Source organism: Periplaneta americana, chromosome 2 (assembly GCF_040183065.1).
Source record: "Periplaneta americana isolate PAMFEO1 chromosome 2, P.americana_PAMFEO1_priV1, whole genome shotgun sequence".
Lineage (NCBI taxonomy): Eukaryota > Metazoa > Arthropoda > Insecta > Blattodea > Blattidae > Periplaneta > Periplaneta americana.
The window spans coordinates 178,817,881-178,824,231 of record NC_091118.1 but is presented as its reverse complement, the minus strand read 5'-3'; the positions used below and the strand labels follow the sequence as shown (position 1 = coordinate 178,824,231).

General features: G+C 34.7%; 1 protein-coding gene across 1 annotated transcript in view; it reads left to right on the top strand.

Annotated features, from left to right (window-relative positions):
* Window positions 1-2,646: 2,646 nt before the first annotated feature.
* LOC138694877 (juvenile hormone acid O-methyltransferase-like) overlaps window positions 2,647-6,351 on the top strand; it is a 31,991-nt gene continuing 28,286 nt past the window's right edge. The window contains exon 1 of the mRNA XM_069819031.1: window positions 2,647-2,738. The gene's annotated coding sequence lies outside the window, so the exon portion shown is untranslated. The remainder of the gene's footprint in view (window positions 2,739-6,351) is intronic.

Here is a 6,351-nt window from a genome sequence, read left to right as displayed (position 1 = left end):
AGTGAGACACAAAATACTAAGACATTATGTATACAAGTGAAATTTCAAGTATTTTCAAAATCAAGTGCAAAATAATTATACATTAAAACATGGAGTACAATAATACATAAACAGAAATGTTAATAGATAAAGGACATAATATACAATGCGTGTTTGTCAAAAAAATGCAAATGTCTCACTGTTCCCATTCAGGAGGGTACAGTGAGACACCACAGTGTCTATTAACGGACATTGAAATGATTTACATTTATTTCAAAAGAAAAGAAAGCTTGCTGTCTCTTTATCTTACCATGTTCTGTAGAATTATTTAGAATCATTTTGATGTCTGACTTCGAAACCATTGAAACATCTGGAACATTTGGAAAAGTGAATTTTCCATGACTTTTCACACTTTTGCAAAAAAATAAAATGAATTTTTGGTGACAACAAAGTTTATAATTATAAGAATTTAATTTAATTCTTTATTATTTTTTAATATTTTCTTAAATTTTGTGAATAATTTTTTATTTAAGAAATCATTAAAATGTAATGTATCCTTTATTTTAAGATATAGTTCCTAAATTGGTTATTAGTATGTTCATTTTTAATGTTAGTTACTGGTAAATGTAATATAATTACAGTTTATTTTTGCAAATCATTGGTAAATGGGAACAGTGAGACGTCTCAGTGTACCCTTCAATGGCATGTCCCACTGTTCTCTTTACGCATAGTTCGTTTAAAAATAGCGCCATCACTTCAAAATTAAAACAAGAAAGACGAAACTTTGCCAAACATAACGTCAAATACCATAGTATTAGGTAACAAAACATTCATATTTCTATTTAATTTGTATATCCAATATAACCTTCATTAAACACAAGCCAAAATTTTACTTCTAGAGTGAAAAATTACGAATTATTTTTTCATCACTCACCTTTATAACTATATTCAAATCGAGTATGAAAATACTGTTACTTTACTCATGCAACATACAACTCCACTGTTACCAACATCTCAACATCAAAATTTACCATATAATAAAAAATGTCTCACTGTACCCACTTCTCCCCTACTTCACGTGCACGTGCAATACAAAGAGCGCAGGAGAGAATTTAAATTATCAAGAGACAATAATGACCTTAGCCGTTGATTACTGTAAGCATGACATCAATCAAACCCTGTTTCCTTCACTAACAATATTCTTTGCACGTTTCTCAATCCCAAACCACATGCTCCTACAGTCGTTTCTTGCGCGTTGGCAACGTTGCAGTCAGCATCAAGATGGCCGGCAGCGTTCTGCTCGCCAACGTTTTCGAAATAATTATACACCTTAAACAATATTTTCCGCGCTTGACTGTGTAATACTTATCTTTTTACAGTCTCTTCTTCCATTTATTTATCTCACACATACACAGTAAATGTTAGTTTTATTTATTCAATGTATTGAAACACTCACACGTGAACAAACGAACTCGGGAAGTACTTGTTATAGACTGATTCTGATTGTTTCTACTGTACAAGCTTGTGATGTCACATACCAGAAATGCTACGGCGCATATAGCTTGCTGACCGCCTTCCGAAATGCCTTCTAGCCTAGTGCAGTAACATTATTCCTTCGTGGGTCAGTTTTATCGCTATCTATTGTCAGCTATGAACGTGTTTAAAGCCGGCAAGGTCAAGTTTGTCAAGTATCTTGCCTGTTCAGTAGTATTCAATCAATTCTACACTGACAACGAGTGCATAAGCTTGCAGTTGCACGACTTTAATGTAATGTTTCCTTATACTCCTTACAGTGTGAAGAATTCAGTAGGCATAGGCCAAAGACTACTAGGCCTTTACAAAATAAAACAGTTGTTCTCAAGAGATTATACACAAGATAAGTACTGCAAACCAACTTATTATAAATAATGTACTGAGTAAAAACCGTTTAAATAATAACGCCACTGGTTAGCAGTACTTATCTTCTTTATAAGTTCTAATCCTGTCTGAACAACTGTGTTTTTATTTTGTAATTATTTTCCAATTTTTTTTTTTCCGAATACTGTAAGTTTCATTAAATTTTATTCTATGACTCAACACAAACAACTCGTTCGCAGCGTTACTAACGCACGTTCGCAGCACCACTAAAGGCTGGTTCACAATAAACCGGAAACGGAAACGACAACAACAACGAGAACGGAAATAATGATAAAAAGGAATGTATTTAAATGTGAGCATTCACAAAAGTTAATTGTGAATACTCGCATTTAAATGCATTTATTTTAACAATATTTCCGTTCTCGTTCTCGTTCTCGTTGTCGTTTTTGTTCCCGGTTTATTGTGAACCAGCCTTTACGAGCCACTAGTCGCGCTGCTAGGTGACCTCGTCTGAAGGGACCCTAATGTTTTCTATCATGAAACTGTCTGCTTAGAGACTTTTGTAGCATCATAAATATCTATCGAGATACAATGAGAAAGCGTAGAGAAACTCATTTTAATATAATTAACATAAATTTAACGTGGCGGAAACTGGGTCCATATTTAAAGAAGTATTAAATAATATGTTGTTACAAATTGAGGATAACAGTACAAAATAATGTTTCTCTTTAAATTCCCTGCATTATGCAGCAGATCAGAGGTCAGTAACTCATATCTCTGTACTGCCAAAGCATCTGACGTCAGTATGCACTCAGATTTTACAGCTGCAACACACGGCCTCGTCGTAACACAGCATCTAGAGTACAGGACAAGGCCTACTGCAACCTCTTGTGTTTCATCTGGTGAGAGAGTTTTGTCTCGAATTTATTGTGACTACAAAAGCGAGAGCAAGTTCTATAAAAACTCATCTTAACATTATCAGTCTCCTACAAATCAGACAGGACTACTACTTTTTGCAGTGCTCGTTTTGACTTGAAAAACTAGATCGAGGCCGCCATTAATTAAAAATCTGTGTTCACTTTAATTAGTATCTGTTGGTTAAATTCATATCAACATTTAAGCACGTAGACTTATATTGATTGGCTTTCGACAAATTCTAAACTTTAAACTCAGTGATCGAAGGTATGATTCTTTTCGTCGGTTTCTTGGTAAAAGTGACCAAGTCCAAAATGCAAAATTGTTCGGAAAAGGCATTTAAAGGTTTAATGATCCATCCAAAGATAACTGTACTTCTTTAGATGTTAGTAATAAATTATTTTAAAGGTAAATGTGCTATATTATTAGTTTTTAATATAAAATTATGCCTTAAATTTTCATAATGCTTGGAAGCCTTGTAATGTGACTTGGTCATATTATGGTTAATAAAATTATTTTTCTACGATAGTGTGGGAAGTCCAATTTTACGCACTGTTAGCAGCATTGTATGGCACACATTCGTGAAGTTGTATTTTGATAATCGTGTAGTTGTGACTCTGTAAGAGGAAAGTTCTATAGAATTTTCTTATGGAAGTTGGTATTCCGAAGAAACTAAGTTCGATTAATTAAAATGTGTCTCAGTGAAATGTACAGCAGAATCCGTATAAGTCAGTTTCTATCGAATGCTTTTCCAATTCACTGAAGGCTAAAGCAAGGACATGCACTATCACCTTTACTTTTTAACTTCGCTCTAGAACATACATGGGCACAATTTTCGGTTACGTGAGGCACTCGATTGAAATAGTTCGTTAGGAGAGGAGACTGCAGAGTAGTATGGGAAATATAAACTGCTGTGACCTGCGTCACCTTATCGTAATCGCTCAGGCGGTCAGTGGCGAATTATTAGGAAAGCGTTTGGTTAACGTGAGACTCTCGAAAACTTTTATTCAATTTGGCAATTAATTCGGCAGCTTTAATCATAAACCTCTTTACTGTTTCTCCGTCGCTGAATTGATTTAAATCAAAGGCGAGAAATTGCGTAACTAGCCAATAATATTCCATCACGTTGTCTACGTTTATTTTCTTGAATATTCTGGCGTTTATCAAGATTACTTAATAGATTTGCACGTTCTCGACCTAAAATAATTTCAGAAAATCATATTTCGTTTTCTACGCACATTTGATATTTTTTTTATAAATTTATTTTGGAAATAATACATACAAACAACATTTAATTCCTCGTACTTTTAATGCAGCGTGTTTAAGGTATAATGTTGTATTTAGTATACTATGAAAATGTTAAGATCATAAATTTTCTTCGGAATAGTACGAAAAATAACATTTAATTTGTCTTACCTTCTAATTTAGCATGTTCTTTATGACATAAGGAGTAATGTCGTTGTATATTAAATTTATTAATGCCTAATAGGATTTTCGATCATAACATACATCGTATGTTCTCCCCTTCTAAACAGTAAAAAAACCTCTTCCTCCCATTTCTCATGAAATAATTGTTTTCTAACGCGTACACACTGCTTTGATAATGTCATTAAGCCACCACTGATATTGCTTATGAAACTGATATAGAACCTGCCCACGCCTAGGAGCTACGTGAGGGAGGAACGGGGACTGTGAAGATGATGTCACTTATAGTGATAAGCTCTGTGAAGGTCAGTGAGGCACGATGTCCATATCTGCCTTACAGTGTGAAGAATTCAGTAGGTATAGGCTAAAGATTTCTAGGCCTTTACAAAATAAAACAGTTATTCTTAAGAGATTATACACAAGATAAGTACTGCAAACCAACTTATTATAAATGATGTACTGATTAAACTGTTTAAATCAGCGTTCTTCAAACTATGGTCCGCGGACCACCTATGGTCCTCAATTTCTGCCCTTGTGGTCCTTCAAAAAAGACAGAAGAAAAAATAAAATTCAATCAAATTGCATATCACACTATAGCTGAAATCTATGAGTTTTGAAGTGACATATGGCAATTGCCTTTCACTTTTTCTCCCAGTACTAATATTTCATGAAATTTTTTTACCCTACACGTCTACCCACTTCCTACTCTACTCTCAGCAACAGAAGAGAGATTTAAAGCACTATAAACTATGAATGTGGCGCTTCCCTGCACATCTGCTGCCGAGCCTGTAACCCAGCCAGGAACCAGCCGATTCATAACAGAGGACCGACTTTCTTAATAGTTTTGCCGACACCCAGTCTGCACATTGAAATGGACAGGTACAGTACGTCGTACACTAATAATATAACGTGCCAAATTGCATCTTTACTTGTTGAAAATCGGACACGTTCCTGCATTAATTTTTTTATTTGTTTTTCGAGATGACGATATAAGAAATTTTAGACTCCGACAGGTTTACTTTTTACACTTGCGTGTTTCGTCTCTACGTGCCGTTTCAATTTCGCGGGTTTCATACACTCGTTTGAAAGCACTTCGTAACAAACAAAGCACCGAGGTTTTGGTTCACTCTCATTGTTACACCCTAGATCATATATGTAACCAGATAACTCCTCGCTACGTTAAAATCGGCAGCACTTTGAAGAGAACAACCGCCAGGATCGCCACCCGTCCGCCGTAAACAAACATGAGATGGCAGCACAGTCGCTAATGCTATTCAAATGGGAATTATGACGTGACTCCTTATGTAACAACTAGATGGCAGCGTAGTAAACCTGACAAAAGTTGTTAACCTCAAAGCCTATAAGCCCGATATATCTGTTACATATATGATCTAGGGTTACACCAAGTAAATCCAAGTTCCAAATAACTCTTGTCATATTTACGAAAGTATTCTTTCTTTGAATAGCTAATAGCTACCACTAGGACTAGATGTTTCTTTACTGACACTATAATCACTGACAATATATTCTTCACACACAGCTTCTGAACTATTAGCACTGTCTAAATGAAGCGTATCATCATGTTCCTTTCTTTTCAAAGATCCAGATCGAAGCCAGTTTTCCATTATTTATAATGTGCACTATTTAACAGAGACATGGACAACTACTGAGTGTACCTAGAGATGGCCGATATTTCACAAACCGATATTTTGTCACAGGTATTTTTTTGTCACAGATAAACCTGTGACTGATGACGCGAAATATCTGTGACAAAATATCGCTATCGAAATCTTCTCCGTATTCAGTACTCTGTGACTGATATTTTCTCCTCTACGTCGTTGGTTTGCGCGTGCGCATGATACAATAACAGCAATCGGGCGGTAGTTTCTCCATCTCATTATAAATGATATAGATATTACACGATTTAAATAATAACACCATTGGTTACCAATACTTAATCTTGTGTAAAATCCTGTCTTAACAACTGTTTTGTTTTGTAATTATTTTCCAGTGTTTTTCCGAATACTTCTGTTTCATTAATTTTTATTCTATGACTGAATATTATAATGTTAATGCACGACTTAAAATAATTTATCCATTATATTATATACAATAAAAAGGATCAATTTTAAAACGATTAGGATAATCATATAACCTCAATTTCTCCATACCCAA